Source organism: Arachis ipaensis, chromosome B7, assembly GCF_059453495.1.
Source record: "Arachis ipaensis isolate K30076 ecotype BB chromosome B7, ASM5945349v1, whole genome shotgun sequence".
NCBI lineage: Eukaryota > Viridiplantae > Streptophyta > Magnoliopsida > Fabales > Fabaceae > Arachis > Arachis ipaensis.
This window is the reverse complement of record NC_142442.1, coordinates 72145006-72168728: the sequence shown is the minus strand read 5'-3', so window position 1 is coordinate 72168728 and position 23723 is coordinate 72145006. Positions and strand designations below refer to the sequence as shown.

Genomic DNA, 23723 nt, shown 5'->3' with positions numbered 1-23723 from the left:
TCAGAGGAAGAATACTCTTCAGAGCTCATGAATGGCAAAAGTAAATTCAATGGAATCTCTATGGTCTCAGTGTGAGCCTCAGATTCCCATGGTTCCTCATTAGGGAACTCCTTGGAGGCCAGTGGACGTCCATTGAGGTCTTCCTCAGTGGAAATCACTGCCTCTTCCTCCTCTCCAGGTTCAGCCGAGTGGGTAATGTTGATGGCCTTGCACTCTCTTTATGGATTCTCTTCTGTATTACTTGGGAGAGTACTAGGAGGGAGTTCAGTAATTTTTTTACTCAGCTGACCCACTTGTGCCTCCAAATTTCTAATGGAGGACCTTGTTTCAGTCATGAAACTTTGAGTGGTTTTAATTAAATCAGAGACTACAGTTGCTAAGTCAGAGTGGCTCTGCTTAGAATTCTCTGTCTGTTGCTGAGAAGATGATGAAAAAGGCTTGCTATTGCTAAACCTATTTCTTCCACCATTATTGTTGTTGAAGCCTTGTTGAGGCCTTTGTTGATCCTTCCATGAGAGGTTTGGATGATTTTTCCATGAAGGATTATAGGTGTTTCCATAGGGTTCTCCCATGTAATTCACCTCTTCCATTGCTGGGTTCTCAAGATCATAAGCTTCTTCTTCAGATGAAGTTTCTTTGGTACTGCCTGTTGCTGCTTGCATTTCAGATAGACTCTGAGAAATCATATTGACTTGTTGAGTCAATATTTTATTCTGAGCCAATATGGCATTCAGAGTATCAATCTCAAGAACTCCTTTCTTCTGATTTATCCCATTATTCACAGGATTCCTTTCAGAAGTGTACATGAATTGGTTATTTGCAACCATTTCAATGAGTTCCTGAGCTTCTGCAGGCATCTTCTTCAGATGAAGAGATCGTCCAGCAGAGTTGTCCAATGACATATTGGACAGTTCAGATAGACCATCATAGAAAATACCTATGATGCTCCATTCTGAAAGCATGTCATAAGGACACCTTCTGATCAATTTCTTGTATCTTTCCCAGGCTTCATAGAGGGATTCACCTTCCTTCTGTCTGAAGGTTTGGACTTCCACTCTAAGCTTGCTCAATTTTTGAGGTGGAAAGAATTTTGCCAAGAAGGTATTGACTAGCTTTTCCCAAGAGTTCAGGCTTTCTTTAGGTTGTGAATCCAACCATGTTCTAGCTCTGTCTCTTATAGCAAAGGGAAAAAGCATAAGTCTATAGACCTCGGGACCAACCCTATTAGTCTTGACAGTGTCACAGATTTGCAAGAATTAAGCTAAGAATTGATGAAGATCTTCGAATGGAAGTCCATGAAACTTGCAATTCTGTTGCATTAGAGAAACTAATTGAGGCTTAAGCTCAAAGTTGTTTGCTTCAATGGCAGGGATTGAGATGCTTCTCCCATAGAAGTCAGGAGTAGGTGCAATAAAGTCACCAAGCACCTTCCTTGCATTGTTGGCATTGTTGTTGTTTTCGGCTGCCATGTCTTCTTCTTGTTTAAAAAGTTCTGTTAGATCCTCTACAGAGAGTTGTACTTTAGCTTCTCTAAGCTTTCTCTTCAAGGTTTTTTCAGGTTCAGGATCAGCTTCAACAAGAATGCCCTTGTCCTTGCTCCTGTTCATATGAAAAGAGAGGAGAAGAAAATATGAAATCCTCTATGTCACAGTATAGAGATTCCTTGAGGTGTCAGAGGTAAAGAAGAATAGAAGGAGAAGGTAGAGAAGAAAGAATTCAAACTTATCAAGAGGGATAGAGTTCGAATTATTGATAATGGAGAGGTGTTAGTCCTTTAAATAGAAGGATGTGAGAAGAGGGAAAGAATTTTCGAAAATAAAGTAAAAAGATTTTGAAATAATAAGAGCAATTTTGAAAATTTGGTAATTGATTTTCAAAAACTAAGATTGGGAAAGAAATTAAGTGATTTTTGAAAAAGATTTTGAAATTAGAAATCAAAAAGATATGATTGAAGCTTAATTTTGAAAAAGATGTGATTGAAAAGATATGATTGAGAATCAATTTAAAAAGAGAAAGTTTTTAAAATTAAAGTTGATTACTTGACCAACAAGAAATTAAAAGATATGATTCTAGAATTAAAACTTTTGATCCTTTCTTAATAGGCAAGTAACAACTTGAAAATTTTGAATTAAATCACTAATTGTAGCAAGGATTTTCGAAAATAATAATAATTTAAAAAAAATGGAAAGAAATTGATTTTGAAAAGATATGATTGAAGAGATATGATTTGACAAACATTTGATTTTGAAAAATTATGAAAATTTGAAAAAGATTTGAATTAAAAACAAAATCTTCCCTCTAGTGTCCTCCTGGCGTTAAACGCCCAGAATGGCATCCATTCTGGCATTTAACGCCCAAAATGCTACCTTTTTGGGCGTTTAACGCCCAGCCAGGTACCCTGGCTGGTGTTTAAACGCCAGTTTTCATTCCTCACTGGGCGTTTTGAATGCCCAGCTTTTTCTGTGTAATTCCTCTGCTGAATATTCTGAATCTTCAATTCTCTATGTTATTGACTTGAAAAGACACAATTTTAAAAAAAATTTTGAATTTTTAATGATGAAAAACAATAAGAGATGCAACTAAGATCAAATAAACAATGCATGCAAGACACCAAACTCAGAAGTTTGTATACTAAGGACTATAACAAATAAAAAAAATGCATGTAAGAAACAACAAAAGACACAAAATAAGAGAAATTAAAGATCAGAGCACTGAAATCATTAAGAACAACTTGAAGATCAATGAAGAACATAATGCATATATTCAAAAAATGCAAGAATAATAAAGATATGCAATTGACACCAAACTTAAAATTAGACACTAGACTCAAACAAGAAACATAAAATATTTTTGATTTTATAAATTTTATAATTTTTTTTTTTGTGATTTTTCGAAAATTATATGAAAAAGAAAATAAAGAGATTCAAAATTTTTAATGAGAATTCCAGGAATCATGCAATGTTAGTCTAAAACTCCGGTCCAAGAATTAGACATGGCTTACTAGCCAGCCAAGCTTTCAGTTAAAGCTTCGATCCAAAACACTAGACATGGCCAATGGCCAGCCAAGCTTTAGCAGATCATTACTTTCAACAGCAAGATTGATAGAAATCAACAAGCTCTTATGATGATAAGTTGAAACCTCAGTCCAAAAGTTTAGACATGGTTTCACAATCAGCCAGACTTCAACAAATCATCATGAAACTCTAGAATTCATTCTTAAAAACTCTGAAGAACATAATAGAATTTTTTTTTGTATTTTTGAAAATTTTTTTCGAAAATAAAAAGTAAAAAGCTTAAGCATAAAATAAAATTACCTAATCTAAGCAACAAGATGAACCGTCAGTTGTCCAAACTCGAACAATCCCCGACAACGGCGCCAAAAACTTGGGGCACAGAATTGTGATTGTCAATGGCGCCAACAACTTGGTATGCACAATTGTAATCTCAACTCTTTGTCACAACTCCGCACAACTAACCAGCAAGTGCACTGGGTCGTCCAAGTAATAAACCTTACGTGAGTAAGGGTCAATCCCACAGAGATTGTCGGCTTGAAGTAAGCTATGGTCATCTTGTAAATCTCAGTCAGGCGGATTCAAATGGTTATGGAGGATTGATAATTAAAAGATGAATAAAACATAAAATAAAGATAGAGATACTTATGTAATTCACTGGTAGGAATTTCAGATAAGCGTATCAAGATGCTTTGTTCCTTCTGAACCTCTGCTTTCCTATTGCCTTCTTCCAATCATTCATACTCCTTTCCATGGCAGGCTTTATGTTGGGCATCACCATTGTCAATGGCTACTTCCCGTTCTCTCAGTGAAAATATTCCAAATGCGCTGTCACCGCACGGCTAATCATCTGTCGGTTCTCGATCATGTTGGAATAGGATCCATTGATCCTTTTGCGTCTGTCACTACGCCCAACACTCGTGAGTTTGAAGCTCGTCACAGTCATCCCTTTCCAGATCCTAATCAGAATACCACAGACAATGTTTAGGCTTTCCGGATCTCAGGAATGGCCGCCAATAATTCTAGCCTATACCACGAAGGTTCTAATCTTAGATTAGAAACCCAAGAGATACACATTCAAGCTTGATTGCATGTAGAACGGAAGTGGTTGTCAGGCACACGATCATAGGTGAGAATGGTGATGAGTGTCACGGATCATCACATTCATCATGTTGAAGAATGAATGGATATCTTAGAACAGAAATAGGCTTGAGTTAAATAGAAAAACAATAGTACTTTGCATTAATTCATGAAGAACAGCAGAGCTCCACACCTTAATCTTTGGTGTGTAGAAACTCCACCGTTGAAAATACATAAGAACAAGATTCAGGCATGGCCGTGAGGCCAGCCTCCCAAAAGCATCTAAGATAGCATAAGGCTAATCAAAGATGAAAATACAATAGCAAAAGGTCCTATTTATAGAGAACTAGTAGCCTAGGGTTTACAGAAATGAGTAAATGATGCAGAAATCCACTTCTGGGGCCCACTTGGTGTGTGCTTGGGCTGAGTATTGAAGCTTTCATGTGTAGAGGCTTTTCTTGGAGTTAAACACCAGCTTTTGTGCCAGTTTGGGCGTTTAACTCTAGCTTTTATGCCAGTTCTGGCATTTTGACGCCAGAATTTCTATGCTGATTGGAACGCCAGTTTGGGCCATCAAATCTCGGGCAAAGTATGGACTATTATATATTGCTGGAAAGCCCAGGATGTCTACTTTTCAACGCAATTAAGAGCGCGCCAATTGGGCTTCTGTAGCTCCAGAAAATCTACTTCGAGTGCAGGGAGGTCAGAATCCAACAGCATCTGCAGTCCTTTTTCAGCCTCTGAATCAGATTTTTGCTCAGGTCCCTCAATTTCAGCCAGAAAATACCTGAAATCACAGACAAACACACAAACTCATAGTAAAGTCCAGAAATGTGATTTTTATTTAAAAACTAATAAAAATATAATAAAAACAAACTAAAATATACTAAAAACATACTAAAAATAATGCCAAAAAGCGTATAAATTATCCGCTCATCAATATATAGACAGATAATAATAAGAATAGCATAATGCATGTAGGTAGCTTCCATCTAGATAGGTTGCATTGCATAAGTTCTACCATTTTTCCTTCACTCTTTTGGTTCTCTTGAGCTTAGCATGAGGACTTGCTAATGTTTAAGTGTGGGGAGATTGATAAACCCCATTTTTAGGATTTATCTTGTGCTTAATTTAGTAGATTTTATCCATTATTCTCACACTTATGCATATGATTTGCATGTTTTACATCTTCCTTCTTAATTATGTGCTTTGATTGAAAACATACTTCTTTGGCCTTAAATTTGCTAATTTTAATCCCCTCTTATTACCATTCGATGCCGTGATATGTTTGCTGAGTGTTTTCAGGGTTTATAGGGCAGGAATGGCTTAGAGGATAGAAAGAAAGTATGCAAAAGTAGAAGGAATACAAGAAAACGATGCTTTGAGAAGCTGGTAGCGACGCGCACGCGTGAGTCATGCGTACACGTGACTAGTGCAGAAGACGAGCGACGCGTACGCGTGACAAGGATTTTTGCCAAGCGACGCATACGCTTGACAAAGCGTCACGTGCTGCATTACATAGAAGACACTGGGGGCGATTTCTGGGCTCCTTTTGTCCCATTTCCAAGCCCGAAAACACTGCTTAGAGGCTGCAGAGTGAAGGAATCAAGGAGAAAACAATTTATTCACATAATTTTAGGTTTTAAATATAGTTTTCTAGATAGAGAGGTTCTCTCCTCTCTCTAGGTTTTAGGGTTCTTAATTTATTCTTTTTCAATTTCTGAATTCTATATTGTTTCAATTTAGTTCTCTTCTACTTTTAATTGCTCTATGATTCTAGTTTATTTATTTCCCTTATTGATTACTTTATGTTGCCACTTTAGTTTATGAATTCTCATGTTAGATTCAATTTTCCTTTTAATGCAATTTGAGGTATTTCATAATTATTGTTCCTTTCTTCGTTTGTTATTATTGATGTTTGCAATTGGTTGTTTAGATTTAATATTCCTTGTTAGTTTTTTATGTTTTTATATTGTGCCTTCGAAGTGCTTGATAAAATACTTGGGAGGGTTTTAAGTTAGATTTTTATATTCTTTGCTTGAATTGATTAATTGGAGACTCTTGAATCATCATAAGTTTCTTCTTGGTTAGCGATTGAAACTTGCTAGTTGGCTTGAGTTTCACTAACTCTAGTCTTTGACTAGGACATGTGAATTCAAGTTGATTTTCTCACTTGACTTTCCTTCATTTGTTAGAGGTTAACTAAGTGAGTAAAATTTACAATTACCATCACAATTGACATTGATAATGGGGATAGGAATTCCGATTATCAATCCTTGCTAAGACTTTTTCTTAATTATTGTTTTATTTCCTTGCTATTTACATTCCTTGTCCACATTTCAAAAACCCAAAAAGATACAATCTCATAACCAATTATAAGTACACTTCCCTGTAATTCCTTGAGAGACGACCCGAGGTTTAAATACATCAGTTTATTTTTATTAGGTTTGTTTTAGTGACAAACAAATTAAATTTTATTGAGGTTTAATTGTCGGTTTAGATCTATACTTGCAACGCGATTATTTTTATGAAATTCTTTACCGACAAAAAATGATGGGAGAAAAATCGTCGGTAAAGAATTTCACAAAAATAATCACGTTGCAAGTATAGATCTAAACTGACAATTAAACCTCAATCAAATTTAATCTGTTTGTCACTAAAGCAAATCCAATAAAAATAAACTAAAGTATTAAACCTCGGGTCGTCTCTCAAGGAATTGCAGGGAAGTGTACATATAATTGGTTATGGGATTTTATCTTTTTGGGTTTTTGAAACAAGGAACAAGTAATGTAAATAACAAGGAAATAAAACAATAATTAAGAAAAGTCTTAGCAAGGATTGATAATTGGAATTCCTATCCCCATTATCATAGTCACTGGTGATGGTAAATGTAAATTGCACTCACTTAGTTAACCTCTAACAAATGAAGGAAAGTCAAGTGAGAAATAATTAACTTTAGTTCACAAGTCCTAATCAAAGATTAGAGTTAGTGAAGCTCAAGCCAAGTAGCAACTTTCAAACACCAATCAACAAAAGACTTTTGATAATTCAAGAGTCTCCAATTACTCAATCTAAGCTAAGAACATAAAAATCTAATTTGAAATCCAACCAAGCATTTTTTCAAACACTTGGAAGGCATAAAATAAAAGCATAGAAAAACAATAGAGAATGTAAAATCTAAAAGCAACAATTTCAAGCATCAATGATAACAAATAAAGTAAGAAGCAATAAACATGAAATACCTCAAATTGCATTAAATAGGAAATTGAATCTAACATGAAGAGCTCATAAATTAAATTGGAAAAATAAATAAACCAACAAGAGAAATAGATAAAGTAAAGTGCTAGAACTAATAAGAGTGGAAGAAAACTAAATTAAAGTAAAATAGAAATCTGAATTTGAGAAGAATTAAGGCTAAGAACCCTAAAACCTAAAGAGAAGAGAGAGCCTCTCTCTCTAGAAAACTACATCTAAAACCTAATGTGTGAATAATGAGATCTCTCTCCTCTCCAGCTCCACTCTGCAGCCTCTAATTAGTATTTTAGGGATTGAAACTGGGCAAAAAATAGCCCAGAAATCGCCCCCAGCATTTTCTGATGCGTGCAGCATGTGGCTCTGTCACGCGTACGCGTCGCTGAAATTTCGCTAGGTCATCCGTACGCGTTCACGTGTACGCATCACCTAACTGCATGGAAACTATGGGAAATTGCATATCATTTTGAAGCCCCGGATGTTAGCTTTCCAACGCAACTGAAACCGCCTCATTCGGACCTCTGTAGCTCAAGTTATGATTGATTTAGTACGAAGAGGTCAGGCTTGACAACTTAGCAATTCCTTCAATTTCTTGTGTTCCTTCCACTTTTGCATGCTTCCTTTCCATCCTCTAAGCCATTCCTACCCTATAAACCCTAAAAACACTTAACGAATATATCACGGCATCGAATGGTAATCAGAGAGGTTTAAAATTAGCAAATTTAAGGCCAAAGAAGCATCTTTTCAATCATAGTACAAAATTAGGAAGGATTTGTAAAACCATGTGAATTATATGAATAAGTGTGAGTTTAGTGGATAAAATCCACTCAATTAATCACAAGATAAACCCTAAAAATGGGGTTTATCAATCTCTCGACACTTAAACATTAGCACGTCCTCATGCTAAGTTCAAGAGAACCAAAAGAGTGAAGAGGAATGGTGGAGTTTATGAAATACAACCTATGTGTATGAATGCAACTAAATGCAAAAATACTTCTACCTACTTGGTTAAAAGTAAACAAATTCTCCAAGACAAACTGATGAGCGGATAATTTATACGCTTTTTGACATTGTTTTTAGTATGTTTTTAGTAGGATCTAGTTACTTTTAGGGATGTTTTCATTAGTTTTTATGTTAAATTCATATTTCTGGACTTTACTATGAGTTTGTGTGTTTTTCTGTAATTTCAGGTATTTTCTGGCTGAAATTGAGGGACTTGAGCAGAAATCAGATTCAGAGGTTGAAGAAGGACTGCTGATGCTGTTGGATTCTGACCTTCCTGCACTCAAAGTGGATTTTCTGGAGCTACAGAACTCGAAATGGCGCGATTCCAATTGCGTTGGAAAGTAGACATCCAGGGCTTTCCATCAATATATAATAGTCTATACTTTGGCCAAGAATAGATGACGTAAACTGGCGTTCAACGCCAGCTTTCTGTCCAAATCTGGCGTCCAGCGCCAGAAAAGGAGCCAAAACCAGAGTTGAACGCCCAAACTGGCACAAAAGCTGGCGTTCAACTCCAAGAAGGACCTCTACACGTGCAACACTCAAAGCTCAGCCCAAGCACACACCAAGTAGGCCCCGGAAGTGGATTTATGCATCAATTACTTACTTCTGTAAACCCTAGTAGCTAGTTTATTATAAATAGGACCTTTTACTAGTCTTTTTGACCATCTTTGGATTATCTTATGATCTATTGATCACGTTTTGGGGCTGGCCTCTCGGCCATGCCTGAACCTTTCACTTATGTATTTTCAACGGTAGAGTTTCTACACTCCATAGATTAAGGTGTGGAGCTCTGCTGTTCCTCAAAGATTAATGCAAAGTACTATTGTTTTCTATTCAACTCAACTTATTCCGCTTCTAAGATATTCATTCGCACTTCAACCTGATTGTGATGAACGTGACAATCATCATCATTCCCCATGAACGCGTGCCTGACAACCACTTCTGTTCTACTTTCGATTGAATGAGTGTCTCTTAGATCTCTTAATCAGAATCTTCGTGGTGTAAGCTAGAATGATGGCGGCATTCAAGAGAATCTGGAAAGTCTAAACCTTCTCTGTGGTATTCCGAGTAGGATTCAATGATTGAATGACTGTGACGAGCTTCAAACTCGCGAGTGCTGGGCGTTAGTGACAGACGCAAAAGGAGGGTGAATCCTATTCCAGCATGATCGAGAACCGACAGATGAATAGCCGTGCCGTGACAGGGTGCGTTGATCATTTTCACTGAGAGGAGGGGATGTAGCCACTGACAACGGTGATGCCCTTGCATAAAGCCAGCCATGGAAAGGAGTAAGACTGATTGGATGAAGATAGCAGGAAAGCAGAGATTCAGAGGAACAAACGCATCTCTATACGCTTATCTGAAATTCTCACCAATGAATTACATAAGTATCTCTATCTTTACGTTTTATTAATTAATATTCGAAAACCCCATAACTGTTTTATATCCGCCTGACTGAGATTTACAAGGTGACCATAGCTTGCTTCATACCAACAATCTCCGTCGGATTCGACCCTTACTCACGTAAGGTTTTACTTGGACGACCCAGTGCACTTGCTGGTTAGTTATACGGAGTTGTGAACCATGGTCTTGGCATCATGTTTTTGGCGCCATTTCCAGGGAAAGAAAGAGCAATGAATTTTACATAATTAAAGTGTAATCACGATTCCGCGTACCAAGTTTTTGGCGCCGTTGCCGGCGATTGTTCGAGTTTGGACAACTGATGGTTCATCTTGTTGCTCAGATTGGGTAACTTTCTTTTCGTTTTCCTTTCAAAAAATCTTTCAAAAATATTTTCCTTTGTTTTCGAAAAAAATTAATTAAAAATGTTTTCAAAAATATATTTTTCCTCAGAATTTTTAAGAATGAATTCTAGTGTTTCATGAATCATGTTGAATCCTATCTGGCTGTAAAGCCATACCCAAACTGCTTTGGGATTGGTCTTTAACTAATCACCTCAATGGAGCCATGTCCAATTCTTTTGGATAGGGCATGTTAGGCTTGTCATGTCTGAATTACACTCATATTTTTATTAAAGCTTGGCTGGCTATTAAGCCATGCCTGACCCTTTGATTGGAGCTTTAAGACTAACATGGCAAAATTCCTGGAATTCATATTAAAAATTTTGGACTCATTATTTTTATTTTTATTTTTTTCACAATAATTTTCGAAAAAAAAAATTTGAAAATCATAAAAACCAAAAATATTTTTGTGTTTCTTATTTGAGTCATGTGTCATGTTATAAGTTTGGTGTCAATTGCATGTGCATCTTGCATTTTTCGAAAATTTCATGCATTCATAGTGTTCTTCATGATCTTCAAGTTGTTCTTGGTCAGTCTTCTTGTTTGATCTTGATGTTTTCTTGTTTTGTGTCTTTTCTTGTTTTACATGTGCATTTTTTATTTATTAGAGTCTAAACATGACAGATTTCTAAGTTTGGTGTCTTGCATGTTTTCTTTGCATATAAAATTTTTCAAAAATATGTTCTTGATGTTCATGATATTCACGGTGTTCTTGGTGTTCATCTTGACATTCATAGCATTCTTGCATACATTCATAGTTTTGATCTAAAATTTTCATGCATTGCATCTTTTTCATGTTTTTCTCTCTCATCAAAAAAAAATTTTCAAAAATCAAAAAAATATATATATCTTTCCATTTTTCTTCTCATCAAATTCGAAAATTAGATTTGACTTTTTTCAAAAATTTTTAAAATCAAGTTGTTTTTATGAGTCAAATCAAATTTTCATTTTAAAAAAATCTTCTCTTTTTCAAAATCTTTTTCAAAAATTAAATCTTTTTTATTTTTCTTAGTTATTTTCGAAAATTACAAAAATATTTTTCAAAAATCTTTTCTTAATTTTGTCTCATAATTTTCGAAAATAACATCATCAATTAATGTTTTGATTCAAAAATTTCAAGTTTGTTACTTGCTTGTTAAGAAAGATTCAAACTTTAAGTTCTAGAATCATATCTTGTGATTTCTTGTGAATCAAGTCATTAATTGTGACTTTTAAAAAATTAAATCTTTTTCAAAACTAATTTCTATCATATCTTTTCAAAAAATATCTTCTCATCATATCTTTTTCAAAAATTTGATTTCAAAATATCTTTTCTAACTTCCTAACTTCTTATCTTTTCAAAATTGATTTTCAAAATTTGTTTCAACTAACTAACTAACTTTTTGTTTGTTTCTTATCTTTTTCAAAACCACCTAACTAACTCTCTCTCTCTAATTTTCGAAAATATCTTCCCTCTTTTTCAAAATTTCTTTTTAATTAACTAATTATTTTAATCTTTGATTTAAAAAAAAAGGGATCTCTATTATTATTATTTTTCTGTGCCCTCTTCTTTGTCATATGAGCAGGAGCAAGGACAAGAATATTCTTGTTGAAGCAGATCCAGATCCTGAAAGGACTCTGAAGAGGAAACTAAGAGAAGCTGAATTACAACAAACCAGCAAGCACCTGTCAGAAATTATCAAACAGGAAAAGAAGATGGCAGCTGAAAATAATAATAATGCAAGGAGAATGCTTAGTGACTTTACTGTACCTAATTCCAATTTACATGGAAGAAGCATCTCCATTCCTGCCATTGGAGCAAACAATTTTGAGCTGAAACCTCAATTAGTTTCTCTGATGCAGCAGAACTGCAAGTTTCATGGACTTCCATCTGAAGATCCTTTTCAGTTCTTAACTGAATTCTTGCAGATATGTGATACTATTAAGACTAATGGAGTAGATCCTGAAGTCTACAGGCTCATGCTTTTCCCTTTTGCTGTAAGAGACAGAGCTAGAGTATGGTTGGACTCTCAACCTAAGGATAGCCTGAACTATTGGGATAAGCTGGTCAAGGCTTTCCTAGCCAAGTTCTTTCCTCCTCAAAAGCTGAGCAAGCTTAGAGTGGATGTTCAAACCTTCAGACAGAAAGAAGGTGAATCCCTCTATGAAGCTTGGGAGAGATACAAAGGACTGACCAAAAAGTGTCCTTCTGACATGCTTTCAGAATGGACCATCCTGGATATATTCTATGATGGTTTATCTGAGCTATCAAAGATGTCATTGGATACTTCTGCAGGTGGCTCCATTCACCTAAAGAAAACGCCTGCAGAAGCTCAAGAACTCATTGACATGGTTGCTAATAACCAGTTCATGTACACTTCTGAAAGGAATCCTGTGAGTAATGGGACGCCTATGAAGAAGGGAGTTCTTGAGATTGATACTCTGAATGCCATATTGGCTCAGAACAAAATATTGACTCAGCAAGTCAATATGATTTCTCAAAGTCTGAATGGAATGCAAGCTGCATCCAACAGTACTTAAGAGGCATCTTCTGAAGAAGAAGCTTATGATCCTGAGAACCCTGCAATAGCAGAGATAAATTACTTAGGTGAACCTTATGGAAACACCTATAACTCAACATGGAGAAATCATCCAAATTTCTCATGGAAGGATCAAAAGCCTCAACAAGGCTTTAATAATGGTGGAAGAAATAGGTTTAACAATGGTAAACCTTTTCCATCATCCACTCAGCAACAGATAGAGAACTCTGAACAAAATACCTCTAATTTAGCAAACTTAGTCTCTGATCTATCTAAGGCCACTGTAAGTTTCATGAATGAAACAAGGTCTTCCATTAGAAATTTGGAAGCACAAGTGGGCCAGCTAAGTAAAAGGATCACTGAAATCCCTCCTAGTACTCTCCCAAGCAATACAGAAGAGAATCCAAAAGGAGAGTGCAAGGCCATTGACATAAGCACCATGGCCAAACCTGTAAGGGAAGGAGAGGACGTGAATCCCAAGGAGGAAGACCTCCTGGGACGTCCAGTGATCAATAAGGAGCTTCCCTCTGAGGAACCTAAGGACTCTGAGGCTCATCTAGAGACCATAGAGATTCCATTGAACCTCCTTATGCCATTCATGAGCTCTGATGAGTATTCCTCTTCTGAAGAGAATGAAGGATGTTACTGAAGAGCAAACAGCCAAGTTTCTTGGTGCAAACATGAAGCTGAATGCCAAATTATTTGGCATTGATACTTGGGAAGTTGAACCTCCCTTGTTTATCAATGAACTAAGTGATCTGGATCAACTGACGTTGCCTCAGAAGAGACAGGATCCTGGAAAGTTCATAATACCTTGTACCATAGGCACCATGATCTTTAAGGCCCTGTGTGACCTTGGTTCAGGAATAAACCTCATGCCCCTCTCTGTAATAGAGAAACTGGGAATCTATGGGGTGCAAGCTACTAAAATCTCATTAGAGATGGCAGACAATTCAAGAAAACAGGCATATGGACAAGTAGAGGACATGTTAGTAAAGGTTGAAGGCCTTTACATCCCTGCTGATTTCATAGTCCTGGATACTGGAAAGGAAGAGGATGAATCCATCATCTTAGGAAGACCTTTCCTGGCCACAGCAAGAGCTGTGATTGATGTTGACAGAGGTGAACTAGTCCTTCAATGGAATGAGGACTCCCTTGTATTTAAAACTCAAGGATCTCCCTCTGCAACCATGGAGAGGAAGCATGAAAAGCTTCTCTCAAAGCAGAGTCAACCCAAGCCCCCACAGTCAAACTCTAAGTTTGGTGTTGGGAGGCCACAACCAAACTCTAAGTTTGGTGTTGAACTCCCATATCCAAACTCTAAGTTTGGTGTTGGAGAGTCTCAACAATGCTCTGAACATCTGTGAGGCTCCATGAGAGCCCACTGTCAAGCTATTGACATTAAAGAAGCGCTTGTTGGGAGGCAACCCAATTTCTATTTATCTAATTATATTTTTCTTAGTTATATGTCTTTATAGGTTCATGATCATGTGGAGTCACAAAATAAACAAAAAAATCAAAAACGGAATCAAAAACAGCAGAAGAAAAATCACACCGTGGAGGAGCATCTGTCTGGCGTTCAACGCCAGAACAGAGCATGGTTCTGGCGTTGAACGCCCAAAATGGGCAGCATCCTGGTGCTGAACACCCAGAACAAGCATGGTTCTGGCGTTCAACGCCAGAAATGGCAACAAATAGGCGTTCAACGCCCAAAATGGGCACCAACCTGGCGCTGAACGCCCAGAGTTGTGTGCAAGGGCATTTTGCATGCCTAAATTGGTGCAGGGATGTAAATGCCTTGACACCTCAAGATCTGTGGACCTCACAGGATCACCTCAGGATCTGTGGACCCCACAGGATCCCCACCTACTTCCACTCACTTCTTCTCACCCTCTCTCTCTCCATTCATGGTCATCCCTTCTGTTTTCCATTTACCACTCACATCCATACACCCACCTATCTTCAAAATTCAACATCTCTTTCCTACCCAATCCCACCCATATGGCCGAATATACACATCCCTCCATCTCCTCCATATCTTCTTCTTCTTCTTCTATTCTTTCTTCTTTTCCTCGAGGGCGAGCAACATTCTAAGTTTGGTGTGGTAAAAGCATAGCTTTTTTGTTTTTCCATAACCATTAATGGCACCTAAGGCCAGAGAAACCTCAAGAAAGAGGAAAGAGAAGACAATTGCTTCCACCTCTGAGTCATGGGAGATGGAAAGATTCATCTCAAGGGACTATAGCTCAGTGGTAGAACATGTGGCTGAAAATCAAGATATCCCTGAGATACCTCAGGGGATGCACTTCCCTCCACATAAATATTGGGAGCAAATCAACACCTCTCTAGGAGAATTAAGTCCCAATATGGGACAACTAAGGGTGGAACATCAAGAGCACTCCATCATCCTTCATGAAATAAGAGAAGATCAAAAAGCAATGAGGGAGGAGCAACAAAGACAAGGAAGAGACATAGAAGAGCTCAAGGACATCATTGGTTCCTCAAGAAGGAAACGCCACCATCACTAAGGTGGATTCATTCCTTGTTCTTATTTCTTCTGTTTTTCGTTTTCTATGTGATGTGCTTATCTATGTTTGTGTCTTCATTAAATGATCATTAGTAGTTAGTAACTTTGTCTTAAAGTTATGAATGTCCTATGAATCCATCACCTCTCTTAAATGAAAAATGTTTTAATTCAAAAGAACAAGAAGTACATGAGTTTCAAATTTATCCTTGAACTTAGCTTAATTATATTGATGTGGTGACAATGCTTCTTGTTTTCTGAATGTATGCTTGAACAGTGCATATGTCTTTTGAAGTTGTTGTTTAAGAATGTTAAATATGTTGGCTCTTGAAAGAATGATGACTAGGAGACATGTTATTTGATAATCTGAAAAATCATAAAAATGATTCTTGAAGCAAGAAAAAGCAGCAAAGATCAAAGCTTGCAAAAAAAAAAAGAAAAAAAATAGAAAGAAAAAGAAAAAGGCAAGCAGAAAAAGCCAAAGCTCTTAAAACCAAGAGGCAAGAGCAAAAAGCCAATAACCCTTAAAACCAAAAGGCAAGGGCAAATAAAAAGGATCCCAAGGCTTTGAGCATCAGTGGATAGGAGGGCCTAAAGGAATAAAATCCTGGTCTAAGCGGCTAAACCAAGCTGTCCCTAACCATGTGCTTGTGGCGTGTAGGTGTCAAGTGAAAACTTGAGACTGAGCGGTTAAAGTCAAGGTCCAAAGCAAAAAAAGAGTGTGCTTAAGAACCCTGGACACCTCTAATTGGGGACTTTAGCAAAGCTAAGTCACAATCTGAAAAGGTTCACCCAATTATGTGTCTGTGGCATTTATGTATCCGGTGGTAATACTGGAAAACAAAGTGCTTAGGGCCACGGCCAAGACTCATAAAGAAGCTGTGTTCAAGAGTCATCATACTGAACTAGGAGAATCAATAACACTATCTGAACTCTGAGTTCCTATAGATGCCAATCATTCTGAACCTCAATGGATAAAGTGAGATGCCAAAACTATTCAAGAGGCAAAAAGTTATAAGTCCCGCTCATTTGATTGAAGCTATGTTTCATTGATAGTTTGGAATTTATAGTATATTCTCTTCTTTTTATCCTATTTGATTTTCAGTTGCTTGGGGACAAGCAACAATTTAAGTTTGGTGTTGTGATGAGCGGATAATTTATACCATTTTTGACATTGTTTTTAGTATGTTTTTAGTAGGATCTAGTTACTTTTAGGGATGTTTTCATTAGTTTTTATGTTAAATTCAAATTTCTGGACTTTACTATGAGTTTGTGTGTTTTTCTGTGATTTCAGGTATTTTCTGGCTAAAATTGAGGGACTTGAGCAGAAATCAGATTCAGAGGTTGAAGAAGGAATGCTGATGTTGTTGGATTCTGACCTCCCTGCACTCAAAGTGGATTTTCTGGAGCTAAAGAACTCGAAATGGCGCGCGTCCAATTGCGTTGGAAAGTAGACATCCAGGGCTTTCCAGAAATATATAATAGTCCATACTTTGGCCAAGAATAGATGACGTAAACTGGCGTTCAACGCCAGCTTTTTGCCCAAATCTGGCGTCCAGCGCCAGAAAAGGAGCCAAAACCAGAGTTGAACGCCCAAACTGGCACAAAAGCTGGCGTTCAACTCCAAGAAGGACCTCTACACGTGAAACACTCAAAGCTCAGCCCAAGCACACACCAAGTAGGCCCCGGAAGTGGATTTATGCATCAATTACTTACTTCTGTAAACCCTAGTAGCTAGTTTATTATAAATAGGACCTTTTACTAGTCTTTTTGACCATCTTTGGATTATCTTATGATCTATTGATCACGTTTTGGGGCTGGCCTCTCGGCCATGCCTGAACCTTTCACTTATGTATTTTCAACGGTAGAGTTTCTACACTCCATAGATTAAGGTGTGGAGCTCTGCTGTTCCTCAAAGATTAATGCAAAGTACTATTGTTTTCTATTCAATTCAACTTATTCCGCTTCTAAGATATTCATTCGCACTTCAACCTGAATGTGATGAACGTGACAATCATCATCATTCCCCATGAACGCGTGCCTGACAACCACTTCCGTTCTACTTTCGATTGAATGAGTGTCTCTTAGATCTCTTAATCAGAATCTTCGTGGTGTAAGCTAGAATGATGGCGGCATTCAAGAGAATCCGGAAAGTCTAAACCTTGTCTGTGGTATTCCGAGTAGGATTCAATGATTGAATGACTGTGACGAGCTTCAAACTCGCGAGTGCTGGGCGTTAGTGACAGACGCAAAAGGAGGGTGAATCCTATTCCAGCATGATCGAGAACCGACAGATGAATAGCCGTGCCGTGACAGGGTGCGTTGATCATTTTCACTGAGAGGAGGGGATGTAGCCACTGACAACGGTGATGCCCTTGCATAAAGCCAGCCATGGAAAGGAGTAAGACTGATTGGATGAAGATAGCAGGAAAGCAGAGATTCAGAGGAACAAACGCATCTCTATACGCTTATCTAAAATTCTCACCAATGAATTACATAAGTATCTCTATCTTTACGTTTTATTAATTAATATTCGAAAACCCCATAACTGTTTTATATCCGCCTGACTGAGATTTACAAGGTGACCATAGCTTGCTTCATACCAACAATCTCCGTGGGATTCGACCCTTACTCACGTAAGGTATTACTTGGACGACCTAGTGCACTTGCTGGTTAGTTACACAGAGTTGTGAACCATGGTCTTGGCATCATGTTTTTGGCACCATTTCCAGGAAAAGAAAGAGCAATGAATTTTACATAATTAAAGTGTAATCACGATTTCGCGTACCACAAACATAAACTGGATTCCACTAATTCAAATCACAAAATAAAGTACAAGTAAACTTGCAAGAAGATAGCTCGTGAAAGCCGGAAACAAAGAATCGAGCATCGAACCCTCACCGGAAGTGTATACACTCTAATCACTCAAGTGTTTAAGGCTTGCTCTTCTTCTACCAATTAACAAATAATTTGATGCATAAATACACATATCAAGATGTTTTTTAAGGGTTGTAATGGGGTTAGGGTCAAGGTAGGATTGTATTTGGTCAAGTGGACTAAAATATGAATCCTTAATTAACCCAAACTTCTCACCTAACTTAGGACAATCCATGTAATCAAAATACAAAAACCTAACTATCCATTAACCATGTTTTCCATATATTCATGGATCCTAATTTCGAGTACAGTACATATGCATTGCTATCACCATTTACTTTGGGGCATTTTGTCCCCTTTTATTATTTGCTCTTTTTTTCTTTTTTTTTCCTTTTTTTTTGTTTTTCTCAATGCATACGATTAAGATATTAAATGCAAGAATATGTGCTTAACTATTGTTTTGCACATTTTCACAAGAATATACAACACCAAATTCCCAAACCAAATATTGGCAAACCCAACTTCCCCACACTTAAATCATGAACACTTTCACTAGTCTAAGCTAACCAAGGATTCAAATTAAGGACATTATTATTTTCCTCTTAGATTTAGTGATGAGCTAAAGTAAAGAATAAATGGGGTTAAAAGGCTCAACATTGGTTTACAAAGGATAATGAAAAGGTTAAGGCCATATGGGTATGTAAGCTCAGTGAAACAAGGCCTCAATCATGTAAGTGCATGCATACATCAAATAATGGAAATATAGAATTAAGCAAGACAAAGATCACAATTTTAGAGAGAACAACACACACCAAAATTAAAATATTGGTTGATACAATGCAACCAATCCAATAGGCTCAAAATCTCACTGGTTTTTGTGTTCTAGCTCTAAACCATGTTCCAAAATAAATTTCTTCATGCAAGTTTAACAAAAATTTTAATTCAAATTAGTGAAATGCTACAAAAAGTTTCTAGAAAAAGAATTCGTCACTTCAACCAAGTAGTGGTAAAATATGCACAAAATCAAGCAAACATGCAATCAAACATGCAAACGCAATAATGAACTAACAAAGAAAATAAAACATTGGTATTGAGAAGAAAATAACTAACCCACGGAAGTCAGTATCGACCTCCCCACACTTAAAGATTGCACCGTCCTCGGTGCATGCTGAGATGTGCAAGTGGACGGGTTGCTACACTGATGCTTTTCTCCAAAGATTGTGCAAATGGACTTCTCTGTCGTCCTATTGAGAAGCTTTTCTTTTCTCTTCTCGGTGGCCATCCTGAAAGAAGAGGAAAAAAAAAGAAAAAAAGTAACCCAGAAATAAAGATAAGAAAACAAATAAAGTAAGGGTGGGTTAATGCCAAATAATGAGGGTCTCAATTACATGGTAGCTACAACATATAAGTGAGAAAATAGTAGAAGCACATGGCATATCAATAGTGCAAAAATTGCAACGATGCAAAAGAGAGAGCGGGTCATGAAAGATAGTATAAGTTCATATCAATTCAAATGGAATACAAGTGTCAGAAAATTTTAGCATTGGCATATGAATAATACCCAACAATTTAAAATAAGTCACGAAGCACCAAAATAACGCAAGAAAATATGCAACAGTTGAATAAGACATTTAACACCAATGGAAACATAATAAACTTAGAAAAAAAATAAAAACATGAACAAAATTAAAATGCAAGGAAGAAAAGTATGCAAATGCAGTAAGTAAAAGAAATTGAAAGGGAATATGGAGGAGAATGTAAAGAAATGAAGAAGAAGAAAGTAAGAAAGGAGGAAGAAAGAGGGAGAAATGATAAGAGAACAAGAAACAGACGCGATGCGCAGCATGCATCACGCGCACGCATGAAAACAGAAATGGCCATTATTCTCACACTTATGCATATAAATTGCATGTTTTACATTTTTCTTCCTAATTCTGTGCTTTAATTGAAAACATGCTTCTTTGGCCTTAAAATTTCTAATTATTAATCATCTCTTATTACCATTCGATGCCGTGATATGTGTGTTAAGTTTTTTTAGGGTTTATAGGGCAGGAATGGCTTAGAGGATGGAAAAAAACCATGCAAAAGTGGAAGGAACACAAGAAATTGAAGGAATTGCTAAGTTGTCAAGCCTGACCTCTTCGTACTAAATCGATCATAACTTGAGCTAAAGAGGTCCGAATGAGGTGGTTCTAGTTGCGTTGGAAAGCTAACATCCAGGGCTTCAAAATGATATGCAAATTTCCATAGTTGCCATGCATTTAGGAAATGCGTACGCATGACAGAGCCACGTCCTACATGTATCAGAAAATGCTAGGGGCGATTTCTGGGCTGCTTTTGGCCCAGTTTCAAGTCCGAAATACTGATTAGAGGCTGCAGAGTGGAGCTGGATAGGAGAGATCTCATTATTCACACATTAGGTTTTAGATGTAGGTTTTAGGGTTCTTAGTTTTAATTCTTCTCAAATTCAGATTTCTATTTTACTTTAATTTAGTTTTTTTCTACTCTTATTAGTTATACCACTTTAGTTTATCTATTTCTCTTATTGGTTTATTTATTTTCCCAATTTAATTTATGAGCTGTTCATGTTAGATTCAATTTCCTATTTAATGCAATTTGAGGTATTTCATGTTTATTGCTTCTTGCTTTATTTGTTATCATTGACGCTTGCAATTGTTGGTTTTAGATTTTACATTCTCTATTATTTTTCTATGCTTTTATTTTATGCCTTCCAAGTGTTTGATAAAATGCTTGGTTGGATTTCAAATTAGATTTTTATGTTCTTAGCTTAGATTGAGTAATTGGAGACTCTTGAATTGTCAAAGTCTCTTGTTGGTTGGTGATTGAAACTAGCTAGTTGGCTTGAGCTTCACTAACTCTAGTCTTTGATTAGGACTTGTGAACTCAAGTTGATTTTCTCACTTGACTTACCTTCCATTGTTAGAGGTTAACTAAGTGATAGCAAAAGGCAATTACCATCACAATTGACAATAATAATGAGGATAGGAATTCCGATTCTCAATCCTTGCTAGGGCCTTTCTTAATTGTTAGTTTATTTCCTTGTCATTTAAATTCCTTGTTCAACATTTAAAAATCCAAAAAGATACAATCTCATAACCAATAGTAACATACTTCCCTGCAATTCCTTGAGAGACGACCTGAGGTTTAAATACTTCGGTTTATTTTTATTGGGTTTGTTTTAGTGACAAACAAAATAAATTTGATTGAGGTTTAATTGTCGGTTTAGATCTATACTTGGAACGCGATTATTTTTGTGAAATTCTTTACCGACGATTTTTCCCCATCAATTTTTGGCGCCGTTGCCGGAAAATTACAAACGTCTGCCTTATTATTGGTTATTGTGAATATTGTGAATAAATTTTCTTTTTCGTTTCTTTGTTAGTAGTTTCTAGTTTTAGGAGTTTAGTTTCATTATTCCTTATTAGTTTTTATTTTTATTTTCTCTTGATACTATGAATTCTCACCCCTTTGGCTATGAGTTTGGTTACAATTATGTTGTAGGAAGAGGAGATTACAATGAAAGCTTGCATCAAGGATGGGACAATCAAAGATGGGAGGAGCCACAAGGATTTGATCAACCCTCTTGACAACAATCTCCACCCACTTACTATGAGCAAGACCCATTCCAAGGTGCATATCAATCCAATGGATATGATGGACCCTCTTGTAGTTACCAACAAGCCCCAGTCCCACCATATGCTTATGAACCCCCTCCTCAACATAGCTTTAAACCACCATACTCACAAGTCCCCTACTACCAAACACCCTCATGTGACCCTAACCCTTATCCCTCATACCAACCACCCTATGAGCCATATGAACCATACATAGAGCCACCCCAATTCTAACCCAATTACTCCCAAGAACCACCGCCTCCATATACACCTTGTCCATATCCATCAACCCAAGAGCCATATGATCTTAATCATGTTATCCAAGCGGAACAAGAGTCAAGGGATCGTCTCAAGGAGACACTAGATCAATTTCAAGCAACCATTCATCAATTAGAGCAAGTGGAAAGCCGAAAAGCACACGAAGCTCTCATGGCTAAAGATTCTCAACTTGAGAACAAGAGATTGAAGTGTGTTGTGCAACAAGTGGAAAAAATGGAGAGTGCTGAACCGCCACATCCCTATTATGATGAACCAACCTCATATCATGAACCTTTCCTCCCAATTAATGAACTTTCATATCCACCCCAATCTCTGATGTATGACACTCTAAGTGTTATTCTTCAAGAGCAAAGAGAGATGCAAAGGACGACACAAGAATTTATAGCTACCTTGACGGAGGTAGTAGGTAATTTAGCCTCTCTACACGTCAAAACTCAAAGCACTCCCATGGCTACATATGGAGAACCAATAGAAGAGCGTAGCATGAAGGAGACACTAGAAATTCTGGTGGAAAGTGAGGAATGTGGCTTTGTATTGGAACAAGTGGAGGAAGCCGTACCTATTGAAGAGGAAGAAGTGGTTTGATAAACCACTATTTTATAGTTTATAATGTGTTTAATTGTGTGGTTTTATCATGATTTTTACCCACGTATTCATATGATTAGCATGCATTTATATTTCCTTCCTAAAATTATTACATGATTAAAAACTTGCTCCCTAGAGACTTTTAATTACGCATTTTAATTCTCCTTTATTCCATTCGATGCCGTGATCTGTGTGTTAAGTGTTTCAGGATTTATAGGGCATGAATGAATTGGAGATTGGAAAGGAAGCTTGCAAAAATGGAAGAAACACAAGAAATTGAGGAGATGACCAGCGAAAAGTGAAGCGGCCGTATGGCTCACGTGACCGCGCGAAAGAGAGGAAATCGCAGTGACGCGGCCACATGGCTCACGCGACCGCACGGATTGGAATAGCACAGGTGACGCGGAGGCGTGGACGACGCGCCCGCGTGGCAAAGCAAAACACCGAATGACGCGTCCGCATGAATGACGCGATCGCGTGACGTGCGCGATCTGCATAATCTACAGAATTCGCTGGGGCGATTTTGGGCCCTGTTTTGACCTAGTTTTCAGCCCAAAAAAGTAGACTAGAGCCAGAGAACATGCAGAAATCAAAACAACATTTATTCTACACAGTTTTTAGTTTTAGATCTAGTTTTACTCCTCTTCTAGGTTTTCTCTCTACACATTCATAGTTCTTAGGATTTTATTTCTATTGCTCTTTGCATTGGGATATTGAGAAGTGTTATTACCTCATCAATACTTCATCATTCTAGTTCGTTTTCTTTACTTGGCTTTACTCTTCCATGTCCTTTAATTTACTCAATTTTACTATTGGATTATTTTAGAATTTATTAATACAAGAGTTACTTTTATTTTTAATCGATTCCTTTGGGTTTTATTTATCATGTCTTTCTCTAATTCTCTTTTCTATGTTATGAATTCCACGTTCACAATGAGCGAGTAGTTCCCTAACTTGATGGGGAGTTGATTGAAAGGAACCCTTGAGTTTGAGTTGGAATGCTCAAAGGAGAAATTGTAATTGGGTTTATTGTTGGATTGCTCTCTAGTCACTAACGCCAGTCCTTCCAAGTAAGCGGATTGGGACTTGTGAATAGAAATAGCATTCCAACTTGTTTGACTTTCCCTTACCTAGTAAGGGATAATGATGAG

At 37.0% G+C, this 23723-nt stretch overlaps 2 non-coding genes across 2 annotated transcripts; one reads left to right on the top strand and one right to left on the bottom strand.

The window, feature by feature from the left end:
- The first annotated feature begins 956 nt into the window (after nt 1-956).
- On the top strand, nt 957-1064 carry LOC148552974 (small nucleolar RNA R71). The gene has a single exon (XR_015892799.1). It is a non-coding gene; the product is annotated as a small nucleolar RNA R71 (small nucleolar RNA).
- Nucleotides 1065-12244: 11180 nt separating this feature from the next.
- LOC148552973 (small nucleolar RNA R71) lies at nt 12245-12352 on the bottom strand. The gene has a single exon (XR_015892692.1). It is a non-coding gene; the product is annotated as a small nucleolar RNA R71 (small nucleolar RNA).
- Nucleotides 12353-23723: the final 11371 nt, after the last annotated feature.